This window comes from Pistacia vera, unplaced genomic scaffold (genome assembly GCF_008641045.1).
Source record: "Pistacia vera cultivar Batoury unplaced genomic scaffold, PisVer_v2 Contig289, whole genome shotgun sequence".
Classification (NCBI taxonomy): domain Eukaryota; kingdom Viridiplantae; phylum Streptophyta; class Magnoliopsida; order Sapindales; family Anacardiaceae; genus Pistacia; species Pistacia vera.
The window spans coordinates 1,073,001-1,096,562 of record NW_022196100.1 but is presented as its reverse complement, the minus strand read 5'-3'; the positions used below and the strand labels follow the sequence as shown (position 1 = coordinate 1,096,562).

At 35.1% G+C, this 23,562-nt stretch overlaps 1 pseudogene; it reads right to left on the bottom strand.

The window, feature by feature from the left end:
* Positions 1-13,445: 13,445 nt before the first annotated feature.
* LOC116134532 lies at positions 13,446-17,626 on the bottom strand (annotated as a pseudogene).
* Positions 17,627-23,562: the final 5,936 nt, after the last annotated feature.

Here is a 23,562-nt window from a genome sequence, read left to right as displayed (position 1 = left end):
AAGGGCACAGATAGTACGGTAAGGCTATCATAGTGTTGAACGACCCTGTCGAAAGGCAGTGACTGATCTCATTTGTCGTTTGGTGACAACCTGGTGCAACACATGGGTGCTTGTTGTGGGCGATTACACCGCAGCAAGTTCACTGGACTGACCCACCAGAGATTCCATATGGATGGTAACCCTAGTGTCTATGGAAAAAATCCTCTAACGAATGGTGGTGCATGTGATCCTTAGACTTGAGATCACTGGAATGCCTTGTGCACCGATTGGTGTAGTTTGACACTAGCCTAACTTAGTTCTTTTCAGAGCTGTCAATAAGTGGTGATTGGCTGCACCAAGGAGTGTATCAAGACTATGGTGGATTGACAGAGGATTCATCACTCCTGGGTATGGGAAAAGTTTTCTCACGGCGCAATTCATTATATGGCAATGACATTAAAACTGTGGCCACAGTGGGATTGAGTTGTTGCTCTATCCAGTTTTAATACGGGTCATTGGTCCAGAAACTGAATAAATAATATCGAGAGTAACCGAAGGTTGACACTTTCTATGCCTTCGCTCGTCGAGATAACGTATGATGAAAGGATCGAATTGCACGGTAACCATATCGTTGACAGGTAGCTACTTTGCTGAATCCGAATCTATTGGGTGGCCATGATGCCTTGCTAGGGGCCAATCTTGGTCTGTGTATTAGTGAGACGATTAATTGGTGTTAATCGCGATACTATAACTGCCAATATGATAGGAGCCTATGGTCACACACATAGAAGACAATTTAAGATCCAAGAAAAAGAATGACGTTTTCGTCTTTTAAAACGAAAGGGTATTTTGGTAATTTCACAGTGCAATTAAATTTGCTGAGGTCGTAGCCTTTATTTAATTTCTTAGAAAATTAATAAGTGAAATTACGTTTAAATGTGTGTTCGCACATATTTAATATATTATCTTATTTTTAAATGTTAATATATATTATTGATTTTAATTGAGATAATGATGGAAAATAAAATAAATCAAATTGGGAGTGTTTGGCAACATGGGGCGTTTGGGTTGAAGCCCAAGCCTATTCCGTATGGGATTAAGGCAACTTAATTAACTATAAAAGAAAAATGTGTTAATAAATTAGATATGATTTTTCCTTTGAAAAATACAGCAGCCCCTTTTGGAAAAAACACTCCCACGCAGATTGATTTGGCCTTGAAATCAATTTCATTGATTTCTTTTCTTCTTAATCTTGAAGCCAAAGAGGATCTAGCAAATACCTTTTTGGTTCTTTTGAGATTGTCTTCGTGTGGACTACACGGTTCGATCCTACACTTGGATCGGTAGCAAAACATTCGTCGACAAATTTGGAGGAGCCTCCAACGTGCGTTTGTTTCTCTTAACTCATGTTTAATATTTATGCAGATTATTATTATGAAAATTGTAAAATTATACCCTTGATCTTGGCTCATGTAAACATCCCTAATTATTTATTTTTGTTTCCGCTGTGTATACGGGACCGTTTACTAACACCTTGAACCATTTCTACCTGTCATCAGTTGAGTTTTCGGGAATGGGCTCTGGTTTTTTAAACAGCAGGGTATGCAACCTTAGCACAATGTTCAAGACTAAGTGAAAATTGCAGTTTCCCATCTCAGTGGATCTGCGCATTTGACATTTCATGACTTTGATCTTGTGGTTTTAGGCAAGGATGTGAAGAAAAGTCCCTACTAATTCTTCTACGGATGAATGATGGGTTGATTTTAAGTTGCCATGTATAGTAATTAAGTTACATAATTTTTCAAATAGAACCCTATTCATCCTACAACTCTCAAAATATAACTCATAACTTTGGAAAAACATGGTGTGTAAATTCAACGACCTAACCTTAAACCTAGACGCAAATTCACTAACATATGATATAGCAGCCCTACGTCTACCCTGTATATTAAGTACATTAGCCAACCCAACAAGGACAAGCATGGTGTACATGGTTTCCAACATGTCCAAATGGAAGACTAAAAGGGCAACTAAGTGCATCTTTTGCCTAACTGTTAAACGAGCCATAGTTGTTTTACATAATTCATGCATTAAAGCATAATAAAGTCAATCAAGCATGTGCAAGTCCTTAAACCAAAGCCAAGCAATCTTAAATGAAAGAAATCAAACTGAATTGTAATGAAAACAGAATAAACAGCCGTCACATGAATATTACAGTTTCATTCAGAAATTTCCTAAATTAGTAAACAATAACCACATTAATCTTTTGCCAGAAATAGGAGGAACTCCCCTTCGGTTTATCAACCTCAGAAAGCAAACATGACATGAAATTCACAAGTATCATAGTTTAGCATATTAAGGTCACAAATTACAGGATAAACATGACAAAATAGTACCATTTTGTGATTTTCTACTTTCTCATTCTACATAGTTTCATTTTTACAAATAACCACAGTCATTTATTCATTAACCACAAAGTTACACAATGAAAATCAAATACATATATAAGAACCTAAAAAAAAGCACTTGCATATCCTAAAGCACATTATTTCCCCTACAAAATTTGACAAAATGCAATGTTGTGTTCATAGAGAAACTAATTGCTCAATTTGACATCCTTAAAGCCAAACAAACCCAATACTAAACCAACAAAAAGCCACTGCAGCATATAGTCACGGTAAACTAAAATACTTGAAAACAACAAGTAGGTAGTTACCAGAATGCTATCGTGACAAAAGAGATGGAGCCGAAGAACAAACCTTCCTACAGCAGAGATGGAGGACAAACTGCAGTTGAATAACCTATCATTAGTGTTACCTTTGAAAGCAGTAAAATTAATTAAGCAATCTAGTTACCTAGTGATGCATATTGAACACCCTAACATAGCAAAGGAATCAACATAATTATTGAAGAACATACATAAAGATCATAAACAAATGCCAACAAGGATAGATTTGTAAGAAGCCAAACTGCCGAAGACACTCAACTTACCAAAAAGTTCAGAATTTAATCTCCCAAATTTGCAAAGCATAAAACACACAAACTACTATTCAATGAACATCACATAATCACAAAATCTCTTATGTACACATCAAATTTCAAAATCTCACCACATAAACCAAAATTCACCTCAAACACTCATAAAATTCTCAACGTCCCACATATCAAAATTCAGAATCCATCACACAAACTAACATAAACATCATAAAAAATTCACATCAATCCCTCAAAACTGTCAAAATTTACACAAATTTTACACCAACGAAATCTTATAGAGTCATATCTCACGGGACCACCCTGCCTAGTGATCCAAGCCGAAGAACCCACATTTGGGTCCTCATTGTAACGCCCCGCTTGAGGTACATAGTTGAGATTTGATGAATGGCTTGAATGTTTATTGATTTACCCTCATTTGAGTTTGTATGTTGTTAATATTGCTTGGTTTACCCTTAGTTGAAAAGGTGTATTGGTTTGGTTGAGTGATTGCCCTGAAAATTTGTAAGACTTGGCGAAATCTTGTTGTTACAGTCTTCGCCGAGGCGAAGAAGAAGCTTCGCCGCGGCGACGAAGTGCTACATTTCCGTGTAGCTGCTGTGAGTTTTTGTCGGGGTGAAGAAATAGCTTCGCCGCGGTGAAGACTCGGCTGAATGTTTCCCTTGAGTTTTAGAGAATTTTTCCTTTTGGGACTCAATGACCATTCTACCCCTAATTAGCAGGAAAAGTGGGGAGTGAAATGCAAGAAAATTGCATGGAGAATAGTTTGAATGGGGTTGTTTTTGCAAAGAATGAAAGGTCTTAGGTGGAATTTCAAAGAAGGAGCAAGGGTATATTGGGAAAGAGTGGAGAAAATATGAGATATTAAGGGTTTAGTTTTAGAAACCCTTTCATTTGCTTCTTCACAACCGCCTCTTTCATCCTTCAATTCTCTCAAATTTTCATTCATTTTTTCAAGGATCTTTGAGGAGCTTTTGACTAGAAATTGTTACAAGTTGATTCTAAGCACTAAAATGTGAGAATCCTTACTCTAGATGTAAGTTTTATTGTTGAAAGAGTAGGATCCTTATTGAGTTTGTATTGAAGGTTTAAGAGGAAGTATCAAGCCCTCAAGAGTAGAGAGCTTAAGTGGTTTCTCCTTGAGCTAAGGTAAGTAAATTCCCCTAAGTTGTGATTTGCTTGATTGAATGATGTGTAGAGATTCTATATATGATTCATGTTTGAATTTTTATGTTTGAAATGAGTTGATGAATTCATGAATGAGTTCAATGTTGTTATATGAAAGAATTTCCACCATGAGAAGGGTGGATTGTGTTGTTAAGTTTTAGTAGAAGTATGGAGAGAATTAGAAGAATTTGAGAGGAATATTTGAAGTGTGTTTTCTTTGCAGGATGTGTGATGATTTAAAGGAGTTGAACTCCTATTTTGGATGATTAAGAAAGAAATATCATTAACAATTAGAATATAGTTTATGTATGCACACATATTGTTTGATGAAATGTCTAAAAGAAGCATGAGTAGAAGTAGAGAACCTTACTTTATGCAACATAGCATATTTGCATGTCATGAATGCATATAAGAAAGATTTTAGGCATGAGCCATTCATATGCATATGTTTAATTGAGTAATCACATGAGAAAGAAATATGAGAAATGAGAAAGAAACACTCTATGAATAGAGACAAAGAAAAGAACTAATTCTCTTAGAATAAAGAGAAAGAAAGAACTAGCACTAGAGAATAAAATGATTATTAAGTGCTACAGAAAAGAAAAGAAAATAGGTCATGTGATGGGGAACCCATGAGTGTAGAGTTACCCACATGTAAACCGCCATGAGAGAGAGAGCGGTCTCCGCCATGAGACCAAACAAAGCACGAAACAAACAATGGAAAGATGGCGAGGGATTTACCAGAAAATGGCAATTGGACTAATGCCTGGATGAACCAGATTGAGAAGAAGAAGACTCTAGTGGCAGCGATATAGGTTTAGGGTAGAAGGAATTCAAAATGTTGTGTTAGGGTTGAGAATTTTTTTTCCTTATATATTTTAGTTTTATTGAAATTCAAGGGCATATTGGTCACAATATGCAAATATGTAAGGATAATATGGGTACACCAATATTTCGTGGCATTTCTGAAAATAATGACATTAACTAGGGCAATTTCGCCCGAAAAATTTAAAAACTAAGGACAAATCTGTCTGTTTGTGCGAATTGGCTGTTTTGTAATTATTAACAAAGCAAAGGCTATTTTCATTCGCATTGTCCACTGTTTTGGGGTAAGATTGGACAGAATTTTGGATTACCTGCTGAAGGAAAGTTTTAATAACAGATCTACCCCCAGGTAATATTATTCCCGCCAACTTACCCCCAAATTGGCACTGTTTGACATCTTTTTTTCCGACAATGTTTTTTACAAAACAACCAAACATGGTCATCTAGTCAATTTAACATATATTACCCCCGTCATATAAAATCACCCCCATCCAAACGCCCCATATTGGTATTGGAAGATTACCAGAATTTTATATTACTTGACAACCAAATGTGGTAATCAAATAATATAATATGACATTACCTCAGTAATCTCCTATTATCCTTAACCAAACACACCCTCCCTAAGAGTCAGTCATGGAGATTATATATACAACAAAGGAGTAATTTTGGGGTCTGGTGAATCCACTGTCATAAGGGTAGTTGATTGTCTTGAGGCTAAAGTAAACAGTTCAGGGTATTGCATTAGACTGGGGAAATATAAATGAACTGACTTGAGTGTCGGAAGGTTCTCGGTAGTGACACCAATCAGTGGCCCCTTGGACTTCGTTGTTGCTTTGTAGGTCAAAGTCTACATCAAACAAGCTAAGATCAATTCTGCATAATCCAGGGAGGGAAAAGATCATTTATTTGGTTGACCAAAAAACGAGCATCAATACTCTATATCTCACTTCCTCTCATTTATGCCACGAATTATATTTCTCCAGTCTTTATCTCTTTTTTCTTCAACATCCTATATAAAAACTTGAGCTACAAATTATTTGTCATCCATTGAATTATTTCACTCATTTCATTTTTTTTCTCTAGTTGAATGGAAAAACCGTGAAATATTTATAGCTTTTCGAACTCTAGTCATGTGTCGTCATCATCTCCTAACACTAGTCTCTCATAGCAATTTATTGCACCTCCATAATCTGCCAAAAACCATAACATCATAGTATTGAGGCAAAAATCTGTATTGGGCCCTAGACTAGTCGTATAGCAAAAGGCTTTATACCAAGGCCCAACTCTGGTTGGCCCAATAACAAAAGGACTACTTCAATGTCTAGCATACGGCCCAGTGCCAAAGCCCAACTCTAGTTTGGCCCATATCAAAACCTATCTTGTGGGAAGACCATCCAACAAGATGGCTCATTTTGTAAGAAGGACCGCTCTATGGGCCCGCCCATTCTACGAGCTAGTCCACACCACGAGTCAACCTACTCCACAATTGGGCTACTCTATGAGTTGATCACTTTATGATAAAAGTCACCCTACAAATTGGGCCAACCTACATTTTAGGCCACTCCACGAGTTGGACCTTTCTACAGTTTAAGCTACTGCAAGCTCCGGCCCACCAACCTATATTCATTCCACAACAAGACTATAAGTCTCATATATATCCTAATTCGTCCAAGACTCTTATTCTTACATGAACTAGTACTCCGAGTCCTAGTACTACAAGTTTCGTGTTTACTCAAACTCCTAATATAAGAACATCTAGTTTTACAAAGACTCAACCCTATTAAGCCTCATATAAAAGTAGAGGTCAAGCCTCTCATTCTTCATTCAATGACAATCCCTCTCTCTAGGTTACTAGGTTCATTCTTCCAAGAACCACCACATTTTCCCACCTAGAGCCTAGTTCCGACTACTATACTCCCATAATCGTTGTAGAGCCGTGTTCTGACCACTCTCCGCTGATAAGTCGCGCTCTAGCCAAAGATTCCCGATAAAGTCCCGCTCTTAGCCAGTGTCAGGTGCCTACGATCAACACCACATTAGTGTCCCCCAAGTCTTTCATGTTCACTCTTATTTGTCACTATAGGTCTACAGGATTGTCAATAGCCTCATCCTCACAGGATCATCCTTGTTCGACTCGACCGTAGATTTAACAGTTTACACAAAGAAATATCAATCTTGATATAGCCTATGACAGGCTGCTTAGCTATTTTATTGTAAAAAAATATTTTTTAAACATATTTTAGTACTTCTCATGATTTCAATTTTATTTTTGGCTTCGAGATCTCTCATAATTTACTTATTTGATCATTTTCAAAACCTTCTCCTTTCACAAACTCATTGTACATTCGACTCACACACCTCAATTAAAACATTGTTTCGAACTTCTTTGATTGATAACAGGTCACAAGTTGGATTACCATTCACTTAGAACTAGTGGTTGAGTAAAAAAAGAAAACACAATATTCATGTCAAGTCACTCTTGTAGCAAGCCGCAATTGGTCACTTGCAGTAGAATTTATATTTTTTGCATTTTTCATTACTATAATTTTCAAATATTAATAATACCAAAAGATCGCCAACAATGCTCTTAACAGAGGGATCAAATTTTAATATCTTTTTAAGTAGTGACTATAAGCATTACATCCACTACATTTTTGTCCCTAAAGTAAATATTTGTTGATGTGTATTGAGAGGTTAGTATTAGAGAGAATTGTTGTTTGTAGAGAGAAATACGAATAAATGTTTAGCTTTTATACGTACGTGCATTCTTTTCCTTAAAACAATAAAATGGCCATATAATGCAAAACTTTAAAAAAAAAAAAAAAAACCATTAATTTTAAGGCTATTTAATATAATTATTAAACACTTAATTATCAATTAATTTTTTAATTCTAAATAATATTTTTAACAATTTTATATTCCTACACTTTAATTATATTTATACCGAAACAACTTTTATTTATCACCTACAATCACTTCTCAAATCTCATTACTTTCGTACATTTGCTTTGTATGTATGTGTATTCAAATTAGTTTTGAATTATGTTGCCTCTAAAAAAAATTGTTTTTATTTGATTGTATATTAAATATATATTAATACTTATTATAACATTTAAGTGCATAACTATAATTCTTTTTATTAATAATTTTCCTTTTATTAATATCGTTTAGTAACTATACCAAAAAAATATGATGTTCTCTTTTACAAACATTGACTAGAATCAATAAAATTGAAAATAAATTAGATAAATTTATTTAATTATTTCTAAATAATAAAAAGTAATTTTGAATATTAAGGAACAAATATTTTTCCGCCCTAATAACAGCTTCTTGATCCCCTGCTGCGCGGCTACAAATCTTTTTCCTTACAGCATCTATCAATGTTGACCCACGTTTCTAATATATCCCGTGGCAACTTTCATAGTCACCTATGACTTTACGAGAATAATACCTGATTATTTCTTTTTAACGGCATGACGGTTATAAAAACCGCGAAAGCCCCTAGCATTTGAACTCTCTCTGTTCTTGAAATTTTCTGTCACATCATTTTCTGAAATTTTCCCGGAGAAACTCTCATTTTAGTCCCAGAAAGAAACTTTTCCACAGGTATTCAAGTCCTTTCCGTACCCTTTTCATGGTGTCTTTATTATTTCTTTCTATGTTTCCTTCTGGTTTACAAGGTTCATATACTGTCCAATTCTTTCTTTTCTTTTTTCATTTGTGATCAATATGTTCTCATTGCTGGTGTTAAATCTTGTGTTGCATTGTATTGTATAAAAGATTGTGTTTTTTTTTTTTTTTTTTTTTTTTTGAGCACACCTTTAAATAATCATCAATTTTATATTTTAATAATGGATTTACACAAATTATGCAACAGAAAAGGGCTGCAGTTTAAGGTTTTTGGGGATGGTAATAGAAGAAAAAAAGCCTTGGCCTAAAGGGAGAAATCGTAGCAATGGACGAATCGCCAAAGAAAAAGAAAAGGCATATAACTTCTGCTTGGATCATGTAAAATGGACAAACGAAATTGTATACTGTCCTGAATACCGTCCAACAAAGGAGGAGTTAATGGATCCACTACTTTATCTGCAAAAGATTGCTCCTGATGCTTCAAAATATGGTATGTTCGAAGACATTAATATAATTTTTAAAGGTGTTTTTTATTTTTGTATAATTGATGACATATTATGATGAAGTTTTTTTGGTGATGATTCTTCAGGAATCTGCAAAATTATATCACCTTGGTAGGTTTCTGCTCCTGCTGCTCATGTACTGACTAAGAAGATCAAGGACATTAAATTCGAAGCTTTAGTTCAAAATCTTCAGGTTGATACGAAGGGGGCGGTCTACAAAGAGAAGGACAGGTAAATTAGGAGTCATTCTTCTTCTTTTTGCTTACTTTTCGGTAGTTTGACATCAATCATCATTATGGTTACTTTTCAGGAAATATACCTACGGTACCTTTGAGCGTAAGGCAAATGAGGAGTTTTGTTGACGCTTGATTTTGGACGCCAACGACTCGCACGTGAGAAGTGTTAAGCGGACTTAGGAATCACACGTAATGGATCCATGAGATTTGAAGATGGAGTTGAGATTATATATGTTGCAGAAAACATAAATAAAAGATTGGCAAGAGGGGTTTTTATAGTGGTTCGGATGCAACAAACGACTCCTACATCCACTGTTATTTTATTGATCTCTGACTATTTCTATGATTTTGCCCGTAAGGCATACAAAGATGAAGAAATACAGTGTTTACAGAGAGAGAATGAAATGAAGCTCAAATCTCAGCCCCCTTTCCTTCTTCGGGAAGAGGAGTGCCCATTTATACACCTAAACACTCAATGTAATGAGTGTTTTGCAAGTTGCCTTGACACATGGAAGACTCTCGTCTATTCATTTCTTGAAATGAGATAGAGTTGGTGTGAATATTTTTGAGGAGATATGGGTTTGGCAGCACATTTATTAGACTGACATAAGCGTGACTTTGGAGGCATAACAAGTTTGTTCGTCGATTTCCTCATGTAGGTGGCCGTCCCCTATCATACACGGAAAAGAGATTTTGGCTTCAAATGGCTCATGATAAAGAAACAGTTGAGTATGCAGTAAATGTTGAAGGCAGCTCCTTTTCCTCGAATCCTAACGATGAGCTTGCAACAAGCAACTGCAATTTGAAGGTTTTAGTAATCCTGATGCTGTTTGTATTTACTTAAGCTGAATCATCATTCATTTTCCATCCTTAATTTTTTTATTTTTTTATTTATTTATTTATCACAGAATCTGAAGAAGCTCCCAAGCCCCTTGAGGGTAGGCCCAGACCTACCCGATACTTTTAAAAAAAATTTGAAAAGTTTTTTTAAAAGGTAAAAATTAAAAAGTTAGGTTCTGTCTTTTTTATATTCAAGTTTTTCTTCCCCAATCCCCAACTTCCCATTTACATGCGCTTTGGATTTGGAGTGATTGCAATCCATATTTTTGTAAACCTTTGTGTATTTTACTTTTTTTAGAGTTGTGATTGAGCTTTAAATTTGTGTAGAATATTTTTGGTAGATTTGTGGTTGTTGTAAATGATAATCCTATTTTTTCCTATGATTTTGCATTAAATTTCAATAGGATTTAGGATACTTCTTATACAATTTGGGCCATAATTACTATCTAATTCTATTAATTTGTCTTTGCAGGCCTAAACGATGATTTTGAGCATAAATAACAGTTTTGAGCGTAAATTGCATAACTTGAGCTTGGAAACTCAGAATGACCTGATTTTAGAAGCTTCGGAAAGCTAAGAAGCATAGCTACAACTTTTATGTTTTAGGTTTTTCTTAATTCTAACTGGACAAGGGTGAAAACTTGGCTTGAAATCGTGAACAGTATGTTGGAAACTGAAGAAAAACGTCTTTGGACGTGCTTCAGTATTTTTATCATAACTTGAGCTATAGATCTTGGATTGTGCTGATTCTTGAACAAGTAGAAAGATAATTTAAAGGGATACAATTCATATGTTTAAGACTTTTCCATATTTAGAGACTCTCATGCTCAAATTTGGCCCAAAATATTCTCACTGCGGCGAAACTGCGTCAGATGTGAAAAATAAAACGACGCGTTTTGGTTTGCTAGGGCTTGGTCCTTAACTGAAAGAGGTATAAATTAGCACAAAAATGAAAGAAAAATGGTCTTGGTTCGTTATTTGGAAGGCAGCTCTTGGAAGGAGAAGATTATTGAAGATTTGGGCTTCAAATTATAAAAGATTTCTCCATCTTTTGCTTGTTTTTCAATGATGAATCTTGATTCAGTTTGTTTTTGTTATTTTACTTTGTTTTTTAGTATGAACTGAGTTATTTAGCTAGGGTTTGATGTAACCTTAATACAATGATTCAAATTTATATGAATTGATTTACTTGAGTTTTAATTTCATGATTGAGTGTTTATCTCTTTGCTTAATAACTTTTGGATGCTTGATCATCATTTAAATGTGTTGTTCACAATGAGACTGATAAGTGATTTGTGATTGTGCCTCTTAGGATAAATGCTGTAGATTAAGCAAACGTTAAAGATAGGTTTAGCGATTTATGAAATCTAAATAGAATTCCATAAAGCTTAAAAGACTTTGAACTATTAATCTTAATTTTGTTGGGTGCGAAAGCTTAATAGGGATAAGTAGGAAAATGTAGCTGGAGAATGTATGTTTTACAACTTAGGGAATTCCATTTTCAATCAAGGAATTAGAACTTATCGTAACAAAATCTATGATTTGTGTTAGCGTATCTAGGTGAAATCAATACCCTAGCATTTTTTTTTAGCATTTTGTTTAATTAGTTAAGTTGTTGGGTTTTGCTTTAATTTCATTATCATTCATTTATATTTTCTTAAATTGTATTTAGTTCGTTAATTTTCCATCAATCCAATTTATTGTTGCTTCAATTACGACTTAAACTAGAGAAATCAGTGCTTAGTAACACTATCCTCGTGGGAACGATACTCTACTTATCACTTTATTACTTTTTACAACTAGTACACTTGCAACATTTGTATGTTTGTCAAAAATACACATCAGTAAACTTTTTTGATTATATTGGATTTAAGTGAATCGTTAGATTCTCGTGGTTTTTTTATCTCTTCACATTGAAAAGGTTTTTCCACGTAACAATTTTCTTGGCTGCGTTTGTTTCAGTTTTGGGAATACTACTTTTAGTATTCCCAAAAAAGTTAAACAGTAAAATACTCAAAAACTCAGATTTTTTGGAATACTACTCCCAATATTATTCAACTTTTTTTAAACCCCTTAAATTTGATAATTTAATTAAATACCCCTAAATATTTTTTTTAAAATTACAAAAACACCCCAATAATCCACATTTACCAGATTCCGGCCACCACCGACGAAATGGCCGGAATCTGTAGGATGGCGCACTACCGGCGGAATCTGGCCGGTAGTGCGCCGATCTAGCCTTTTCCGGCCAGATCCACGGTGACTGGCCGGAAAAGGCCAAATCTAAGGCCAAGATCTGGCCGTTGACGGCCAGATCTTGGCGGTAACAATCGGTCACGACGGCCCACAACGGTCGTCGTTGACCATCAACGACGACCATTGTTGGCCGTCGTTGGAGCAAATATGGCCAGATCTGGCGGTTGACGGCCAGATCTGACCGTAGATCGGGCCTTGCCGGTCAGATCCACCGTGGATCTGGCCGGAAAGGCCATATCGGCTCATGACCGGCAAGATCCAGCCGGTCATGCGCCCATAAGGTGACTTTGGCCACCTCCGTGGTGGTGGCCGACTGGGGGTGTTGAGGGTGGGTTAGGGGTATTTTTGTTAACTTTTAATGTTTATTATAAGGGGTATTTTGTAAAAATAAATATATTGGGTATTTTTATATTTATAAATCTTACATCGTAATACCCGCCCAATTCAACTTTTTTTAACTTTTTTCAAAAAACTTTTCCAAAACCCCCAAATTTTGAACCAAACAAAGCGCTTATGTTTCCTTGTTAATTGGATGTTATTTTCTTATGTTTTCATCAGTTGATTGGCAAATAGTGACGGAGCAAGGGGGCCTCCCTTGGACAAAATCTTGGGTCCGCCACTAGTTACAGCAATAGAAATAGATTCTTGTACAAGCCTGATTTTAGTGTTGGCGCTATCAGATTGTTTCCGTATAGCAATAAATGAATTGTGGTATATACATTGATCGGAAGATTTTGAAGTTTGTGCGGCAGTTTTTTAAAAACAAAATTTCTGTCGCACATTGTGGGGTAAAACAGCCCACTGCTTCTGCAATTGTCGTTGGTCAAGGCACAGTGGTGGTGTCACGGGCTGTTTTGAGCTGAAATTTGATACTTAAATTTGATCTAATTTTTTGCATGATAGTAAAGAAAAATGCAAAGATCTTAACTAAAAAAAAAAAAAAAAACCTGATTTGCCATTCTTATAGTTTAACTTTCATTTTGGATACATTTATTATCGTACATTTCATCAGTCAAAATTATACCCTCAAGGGTGAGATGTCTACAATAGTTTTAACTATTTTTTCTGAATAGAGTTGAACAATTCTAGTTTACTGTCAAAGTGCTGAAAAAGATACCTGCTTTTGGTGGTTATGAACTGTGTTTTCCTTATCAATTAATGCAATAAACTCAACTGCAACAATCAAAGCATTGACAGAAGCTAGTGACTGAGGCTGGATGACAACAGCTTTTCTCCCCCGCCTGCCAAATCCGAAACTCCACGAAACACAATAAGGGCACCCCATTTGACAGACTGTCTGCAAAACAACAATCAACCAAACATCAATCATTTGTAACAAATTTTCGGCTGAATTAGTAAGAACTATTTGATATGAATTTTTTATTTATTTACTCACCATGACAATGGCAGCACTCTCTTCATCAACAGTTGAGACATTCAACTCTTGAAAAGAAATTCTCTATATGCTGCATTGTCAAGGAATATATCAGCGGTGGAGCCCCGAGTCCAAAAACAATTTCTGCTCTGTTCGGTAGGCAATATGTGTGTCATTTATACATTGTTGAACTCTAAATCCACAACAGATCAAAAAGTTATATCAGATACAACAACAAAGAACAACATCAAGAAATCGATTCTCTTTCATTTCTATTGATGAAAATAGATCACATTAAGCATACAATGAAATAAAATAGATCAACATTAAGCTTAGAAATGAAGAGATGGCAAACCTGAAGCGGCCTGTAGAAACATTAAACCACTTTGAATCTACTTGAAGCCAAAAGATCTCTTCCATTGGTTTACCAGGGGAGTATAACTGGCTCGGCGTATACTCAACCTTTGCCAACAAATTCTCTCCCCTTTCAGGAAAATTGAAAGCTCCAAATATTAGTTCTGGCAATTTCCCTTTCTTCGATTCAAATTCCTGCACCAAATCAAATGCAGAAAAGCAACAATATGCCACAAACCAACCATAAATGTACTATAACTGGATAATTTTGTCCACTACAAGGGCAATTCAAAGGTAAGTTCAACTGCATACCTTCCAGTTCCAAGAACTGGTGAAGGCAACATATTTCATTACACTAACATCACCAAGAGACAAAGAATCATTAGAGCTTCCAGCTGTCCCATAATGAACCACCCCTTCAATATCAAATACATCCAGTAGAATTTACACAGTTATACCTGCATTTAGCTGATAAAATCCGCGATTAAAGCTCAATGAATGAGAAATAACTAATTAAAGGGTGCAGAAATTTAGAACAAATAAGCACTTAATTACTTTACTCTGTTGGAAAAATTTGATAAATAATGTGTTAATATCTAAAGCGCAAAGCCTCCGTTTTTTTACAGTTTCTGCAGAATTCACTTATCAAAACACTGCCGTTTCACTACAGATGAGAAAAGATCTTAGCCACTGAAATAAAGAAGATCCAACGGCCAGGATTAGCTCTTGAAGTCAAACTATATAAAGGTAGAGTCTTGTGCGCAAAAACTGAAAAAAATTTCTACTCCTCTTTGTGTTCACGACAGATCAGTTTTTTGCTCTCAGCTTTGTTGGTTTGTTGTCAATCTTTTAGGTTGAGAATATGTATAATCTTAGGGTGAAGATAGTGTTTTTCTTCAGGTTTAGAGAAGCTGGATCAGGTATTCTCTATAGATTTCAGATTTGAGTGAGTGGGTTAAAGATTGATAGTTGGGTGAATCTTGGAGAGTGTTTTGTAATTTGTAATAACAGTTGATTCCTAGTGCAGTGAGCCTCCAAAAATTCTTGGAGCTCAACATGGATGTAATCTTTCCATTGTGAAAGGTGAACCACGGTAAATTTGGTGTTCTTGTGATTGGTTTGATCTTGTTTCTTTTGTGTGTGTTATTTGTGGGTTTGTGCATGTGATTAGCAGTAAATTGGTTGAGAATTTACATAACAGTGGTATTAGAGCATGGTTAGTGTTGTCAATCCTAGGGTTTCTTGATTTTTTCAAAATCTAGGGTTTGGTCATAAATTGTGGATTTCTTGATTAAAGGCTTGGGGAGTCTAGGAATAGAAATCTTGTAAATTCGGGATATCAATTTGAGAAGGAGAGGCAAGTCTTGGTTTCTTTCTTGGGTTCTGTTTAGTAATCACCAAACACAAAAACAAACACATTCAGTCATGAGTACAACTAGGGTGGAGATCACCCAGTATGATGGAAAAATCGATTTTGGCAGTTGGAAGAAGAAGATGAAAGCTTTGTTGTCCCATAACAAAGTGTCAATCGCGCTAGAGAAGGATTCCACCAAGTGGCCGGAGGAGAAGCTGAAGAAGAAGGCCGAAGTGGATGAAGAGGCCTACAATTTAATCATCATGAACCTTGCCGACAGTGTGTTGCGCAAGGTCGATGGGTTTGAGACCCCAATCGACCTCTAGGGTAAGCTTGAAACTCTCTATGCTTTACAATCAGCTCCTAACCTAGCATACTTAAAAGGTGCCCTATTTTCTTTTAAAATGGATAGTAATAGGACTATTGAGGAGAACCTGGATGAGTTCCTGAAAATGACCCTGGTTCTCAAGGGTACTGATCAAGAACTTAGTGATTCCAGCCTTGCCATGATTCTTTTAAATTCTTTAAATGATGAATATCAGGTAGTAAAGAATGCTTTGCAGTACACTGGCACTGTACCTAGTGTAGATTTAATTGTTGCTGGGTTAAAAGCTAGGGAGTTAGAACTTAGGGTTCAGAAAAAGANTTGGGGGCGTTTGGTTGGGGATTATGTGAGATTATTAGGGTTAAATCATCTTATATTACTTGATTACCATGTTTGATTGTCAAGTAATATAAAATTCGGGTAACCTTCAAATATCAATAGTGGTTATTGTTGGTAATATTGGAAGTAATTTAATTACATCCATTTTCTTATGTATTGTAAGATTACTTGGGGAATCTTTTTTTTTTTTTTTTTACAGTTCTATCCCTTATTAATAAAATTTTAGGACAATAATGCCCTTATTTTTAAATTTATTTACAAGAATCTTGCTTTTACCATTTCACCCCAATTAATTAACTTTTTGGATAAAATTACCCTTGAAATCAAAACAAATTTCAGGTTACCTAAGCTGTTACACCCACCCACCTACTGCCGCCAAAAAGGGCCATATCGGGGCCTCCCGGTCATGTTGGACTGCTCACAACGACTTCCAACGGTGGTTTGTGTTGGCGGTAGAGTGGTAAGGGTGAGTTTGTTATAAATTAAAGTTCTATATAAAGGGGGGTGTTTTAGCTAAATTTGAAATATTGGAGTTTAAAAGAAATTATTTAAAAATTAATAATAAAAATAATATTATTTTAATATTTAAAAAGAGGACAATTTAGTAATTTATATAACATACCGACCAATTTATTCCTCCTAACCAAACATATTAATATAACATACTTGCCAATTTATTTCAATTAACCAAACACACTTTCTTAAATATTCTCAGTAATCTTCAAGGTAATATAAGATTCCAATAATCCAAAATTCCTAGTAATCTAACATTCTCTAAACCAAACACACCCTTATAGAAAATCCCCTATCACTTACAAAATTTTCAAAAAACCATTGATATAGGGTTTTTCTTCAATACTCTCTAAACGACGCTGATGATTTTAATACTGAGTGATATGAAATAAATAAAAACAAATCCTTTCCAATAAGATAAGAATGGTTCAAGAGCTCACCGTTTGTTCCCCAGTCATTACATAGATCACATCTACATTCTTAATCTTCCCAATGTTGAATCTTCTGCCTAAGAACCAAGAATACCAAGAGAATGTTAAAGAAAGAAACAAGTTCAAAATCAAACATGAAGAAGTTAAATGAAAGTGTTACCTGCCAATTCAACCCAGGGGATCTGTGAGTTGCGAACAAATAAACCAGAGGTTTGAAGGGCCATTTCTTCAGTTGGGTAAGCCATAACAAGCCCAATATAAGGCCCGCCACTCTCATTCACTCTATCCACAATCTCATGCATAGGGTGAGTCTTCCTCAGCTGCATACTACATTGAACCATAAGCAGCAGCCCAACAGCCACCAGCTCCAACTCCACCGCCCGCCGTCCGATCATCTGGTTTGTTCGTTGGTTAATGAATCAATGTTGGCCGGACGATAAGGGTCCTGTGGATGTGAACTGATTGTCCAGGAAATTAGGAGAGTATTGTATTGAGAGAAATGAAGTAGACAGAAAGAGGTTGCGGGCCCGGCAGTGTTTGCCCATGTGATAGTTTGTGTTAAATCATTAAAATTTCTATCTACCAAGAATTATTGGTGAAATGATAGGAAGATTTGATGGAAACGATTTGAGTTTGTTTTATCCACCTGATACAAGACATTAAATTATTGTGATTTACAAGTCATCAAATGCTGAAAGTTAGATAGAATGATACTACGTTACTACTTCAGTAAATTATTATCCCTATTAGATTGTTGTCAAAGTCTTTATCATTACTTTTTTGGAGTTAACGACTTTTTCCTTAAATGATACTTTTGCACTTGCACTTTCGTAATTTTAAAATATAATTTATTATTTAAATTTATATTTTATTGACCAATATAAAATAAACTTGGTCTTGACTATCGGAACTATTAAAAAGTTGAGATCGATGAGTCTTTTAGTGATAAAAAGTTAGATTTTGATAGTTTGGATCGATCAGAATTTAACTTAAGAGAGGCAATTGCAAAAACCTTAATCGCTTGATTGTCAGTGATTGATGAGGTTGGCAAGAGTAGAATTCAAGGGGTTTAGGCGTATGATGATTGGAGAAAAGAATGGTGATCGTGTAGGGTTGCAACGAAATCAGAATCAGAAACGGAACATAAATTTAGATAATAAATTAATATTTTAAAAGTCTATGAGTGAAAAAATGCTATATATTAAATCATTATTTGGGTGGCAAAAAGTCGTTTACTCTTAATTTTTTGGTCAAAATTCAATGGTAGACTGTACCAATAATAGTACTAAGTTTTGTTGGGTTTATTTCCTTTTTCCACCTGGGATCAACGTCCCCTCCATTTCAAAAAGCATTCATTAATACACTAATCATAGGATTTTTGATAATTTTGTGACTGATGAATTTTAGGAGGGTTTTTGATGCTTTCTAAATAAAAGAGATAAATTTTGTTTTAACCAATGTTACATAAGAAAATGAAATAAATTCATAATACGTTATAACTTAAAATAAAATAAAAAAATCACGAAGTAATATCTAAAATATTTATATTAAAAATCACGAAGTAATATCTAAAATATTTATATTATGTGTCTGTCAAATCAGATGCCTTTTCTGTGGTATGAATCAAGACATTCATGTTCTTTTGGATTTGTCGTTAGCTTATTGAATCTTAAACAACGAATTTGTATCATAATTATCTCTCTCTCTCTCTTTCTGTTAGGATCTCACATCTGAATCTCACACCCACCAAATGTGGTACTTAATCCTAGAGGTTCTCCCACCTATTAGACCGACTTTTGGTTGGGCTTTCCCATGAGCTTAAATTATAACATTGGTGCTCTTTTTGAGAGTTTGGTTGCGGAGAGGGCTACCTATAGGCTAAATTAAGGTACAGTGTGCTCTCCTTGGGAGGGCGTACAACATCAAATAACTAATAAATGAGTGAAGCTACCCAAAGGGGGAAATGGCTACCATCGGGTTAGTGTCAATAGAGTGAAAGTTGTCGTGGACATTGGTTCTTGAATGGGGGTGCAATGTTAAGATCCCACATCGAGATCTTACAACCACCAAGTGTGGTACTTAAACCTAAGGGCTCTCCCACCTATCAGGCCGGTCTTTTGGGTTGGGTTCTCCCTTGGGCTTGAGTTCCAACATTGTCAATGATTGGATAACATTTCTGCTTTATATGAGGAAACAGAACCTCCAAGAAGAATGAGAATTAAGAGTTTAAGGGAAAAGAACTTTATTGATTATTGCTTACCAAACCCTAATTGCTTTAGGCTTTATATAGCCTTACACATTATTCTAATTGTAAAAGGACTCTAATTGCTTAATTCAAAAGATATTCTAATCACCTAATTCTAATCTAATTGACTAATTCAAAAGATATTCTAATTGTTTTAATTAGATAATAGCATGAATATCCTAATTCTAAAAGAATCCTAACATTTCCTTCCCCTTCGGTTCAACCTTGTCCTCAAGGTTGCAAGGTACTGTACCACAAGAAATCATTTGGTGCAAATGAGGTCTAAAGCAATAAAGAGTTGGTGAAAGTTCCATTGCTGGGATAAAAAATTAGCACGGTAAAGAAGTTATTTGTTCCCTTATCGTGAGCCAACATGATGCCTGGCAGCGGCACCAAAGAGAGATCAGAATGCATGGTGGGAGGCTTGGTGAGGGCTGTCGGCAATGGTGGGGCATTGTTGTTATTATGATTGAGAGGAACCAAGGGAAGGTCAATGGTAGATTGGTGGCCAGCAACAACCATGACATAATCGACAGAATGGTCAATGGGGTCCACTTGAGAAATGACTTTCGACTTCGAGGAAAAGGCCATGAATTGTGGTTGACATAAGGCTTTATCCAACTTAGCTTCCAATACCGGGAGTTGTCGCACAATTTTGTTGAGAATACGCTCCATAGAATCATGCTTTGCGCCACGCGAAGATTGAATAGTTGTCAGCTTGGTTACCTGGTCTTCCAAATCTTCTACAGTACGAAGTCGAGGTCCATTTGGCTGTGCACTTTTTGCCAACTACCCCTGATAATCCACAATTTTGGAGGGTCCAAAACGAACCACCAAGGCTTGTAGAAAAGAATCTCAAGAATGAATTTGTCCATTGGAGGACATCCAACGATACTAGGAAAGAGTCAGGAAACAAAAAACAGATCGATCATTGTTCAGATGGTGCGTCAAGGTTATTGAAAAATTGTTCCGCCTTACATGTCCATCCCGCCAGATCTGAACCATCAAATCATGGCAAGGTGAATTAGAATGGGTTGAAAGACGTTGCTGCCGCTTTAAATTTAGTCACTTGATCATCTAAAGTAAGTGTTTCATCCACCATGGAAAAGGAACAAAAGCACTGATGATAGGATAGTATTTCTACTTTGTATGAGGAAACATAACCTCCAAGAAGAATGAGAATTAAGAGTTTAAGGGAAAAGAATTTTATTGATTATTTCTTACCTAACCTTAATTGTTTTAGGCTTTATATAGCCTTATACATTATTTTAATTCTAAAAGGACTCTAATTGCTTAATTCAAAAGATATTCTAATTACCTAATTCTAATCTAATTGACTAATTCAAAAGATATTCTAATTATTTTAATCAGATAATAGCATAAATATCTTAATTCTATCCTAATTCTAAAAGAATCCTAACACACTCTCTCTCTCTTTTTACTTGGCAGCGGTATAGAGGCTGCGTTGCTTCATTGTTTAGAACTTCAAATGGTTGAAATGTCCAAACTGTATATCTAAAGTCAAGGGATACTGACAATGGAAACTAAAGCTCATGGCCTCCAAAGAGAATAAATAACGTTAGAGCATCCACGTATATTTTCTTGCATTGAAGATGGACTAGGTCTAGGAAGAGTGGTAAGGAATATTGGAATTCAATTCTAAAGAATTCTTGGTGGTGTATATGTGAAGTCTTTGTTTTTAATCCATGACATTTGAATACCAAATTAGGACATGGTAGTGTGCGCTCATGTAGGAACTGAACTAGCTGCAGAGTGGGCAAGACTTAACTATTTCTGCCAGCAATTTTTATTAACCAGTGTGATTTGAGTTGTCGGCACCATCAGATTGTTTCCGTATAGCACAAAACGAGAACCAAGTTGTTCATTCTTGTTGATGGGTGATTTTGACACTAACGACTACGCACGTGAAAAGTGCTTTGAGACTTAGAAATTACACGTGAGGATGATTGTGGATGATTGTGAGAGTGTTTATAATGTTATGATTAAGTTGCTTGTTAGTGCGTAAATAGCAAGTTGACAAGATCAATTTTTAGAGAGGTCCGGATGCTATGAGCAGGTCTTACGTCCACTGTGATTGTATTATGCTTTGTTGTATGATTGCTAGTAAAGATTACAAAGACAGAGATCTCTCAAGGTTACAAGTGACTGGAATATCCTAAGAGAATGACAAGTCGGTCTCTTTCTAATAGTGTGTCTTTGTTGTTTTTGCTGTAGAATGGGTGTTTGAATTCCAGAATCGATCCTGCTGTGAAGACTAGAGTTGCCTATTTATAGCATTCCCAGCTCAAAGTAATAAGTGCTTTTGCAAGTTATCTTGATTTGGTGAAGATCTTCCTTCTGATTCATTGAGAGCTTTCATCTATATCCTTAAATTAAATGAAATTTCGGTAGATGGCTGCACAAAATATCCTAGGAGTTGGTTTAAGAATTATCCAGCTATCTCTTGTTTGTCCTTGTACACATGGTGAACCTTGAACGGTGGAGTTGAATGCTAAATCTTGATTGGAGGTGATGACGTCAGCATACACTTTAGGCATAACAATTCTTAAGTTTAACTTCCTGATTTTTGGATACAGTTACGGTTGTAAATTTCATCAGTCTGCTAGAAAACTGATGAAACCATTCACAAATGTTTTCCACATATCAATTCAAATTATACCCTCAAAGGGTGAGACTGTCTAGAATAGTTTTAACTATTTTTCTAAATAGAGTTAAACGATCCTAGTTTACAGTCAAAGTGTTGAAAAAGATAATGAAATGTAGGGAATCAAAGTTGGAAGAATAATACAATTTTAAATTTAAAATAAGCATAAATTGAATTGATATGTGTAAAAATTCTATTCAAATAATCAAACACTTATACAATTAAATCCATTTTTTCATAACACTTGTAAAATAATTATAGTTAACTCTCATTTGAATCAAACATTTTCTTATAACAAATATAAAAATAGGTACAACAATGTGGTCCCAAGAACCTATCTTGTCCATAAAAAAGGCCAATACATGTTAGTGGTCCCAATAACAACTCTAAAATAACTTTAAAAAGTATATCATCATAAATAAATAAATAAATAAAAATGGGTACAATTTATGGTCCCAATGGCAATTTTATCTTCTTGAATCTTAATTTATAATTTAACCTTAACCTTTTAAAATAAAAGAATACAAATATACATATATTAGTATTGCCTGACAAATTGAAGAAAAAATGGGCTTATTGACTTGATAGGTGGGAAAAAACTGTATTTGTGTAGATAAAGTATTAGAAATTTAGGAAAAAAAATTGAAACTTAGGTTATTGAATCAGTTTTGGACAATAGAGAAAGAATGGGTCTAGAAAGTAGAGAAAGAGGGATTTAGTTTTGAGAGCTCAAAAAGAAAAATAAGAGTTTAACTTAATTGATGGATTGGAGATTTTTGTAATTTACTTTTCATTTAGGGATAAATTTTGTAAAACTTGTCAATAAAATTTAAAATTTAAGTAGAGTCAACTGATCCTCCTTGACCCCCCATTGTCTGTCAAAAGGACAATAAGGGTCCTTTAGAGTAATTTTCTGAAATGTTTTTTCTTGGAATTTTTGTAAAAAGAAGTTTTCACATTTATTAAGGGTCTCCAAATGGGCCTAATTCAAAGAAACATTTAAATTTTAATAAGCCCTATTATTATGACCCACCAAATAGTGCTCCATTGAAGTGGCTTAAGTCCACCGGTCTCCGAAACGGGTTTAAGAGAAACTAACGTTTGAATCGAGCTGAGTCGGCTTTGCTAAAGCGTCAAGCGGCTTTAAAACTCCTTTTTTTTTAGTTGTTTCTTCGATTAGACCCATTTAGACTTATTGGGCTTCTTTGACAAAGTAGGAATCAATAATTTCATTCTTTTACTCATTCAAACAAAAATCTCTTCTTTTTCGTAGGATGATTTATGTTGTGAATTGGAAGTGCTCCTAGGATTTTTTTTTTTTTTTTTTTTTTTTTTAATGATTGTGCTGATGTTGAATTTGTGGGGAGTTGTGTGAGTTTACGGGAATGCAATCGGTTCTCAGATGACGAAAAATTAAAGTATATCCGGTGAGCAAAACAATCTTATAAGAAGACAGTTGATTTTCCGAAAAATAGAAGCACCTGGGTTGTATTATAACAAATACAAAAGAATAAGATTGTAACGATAA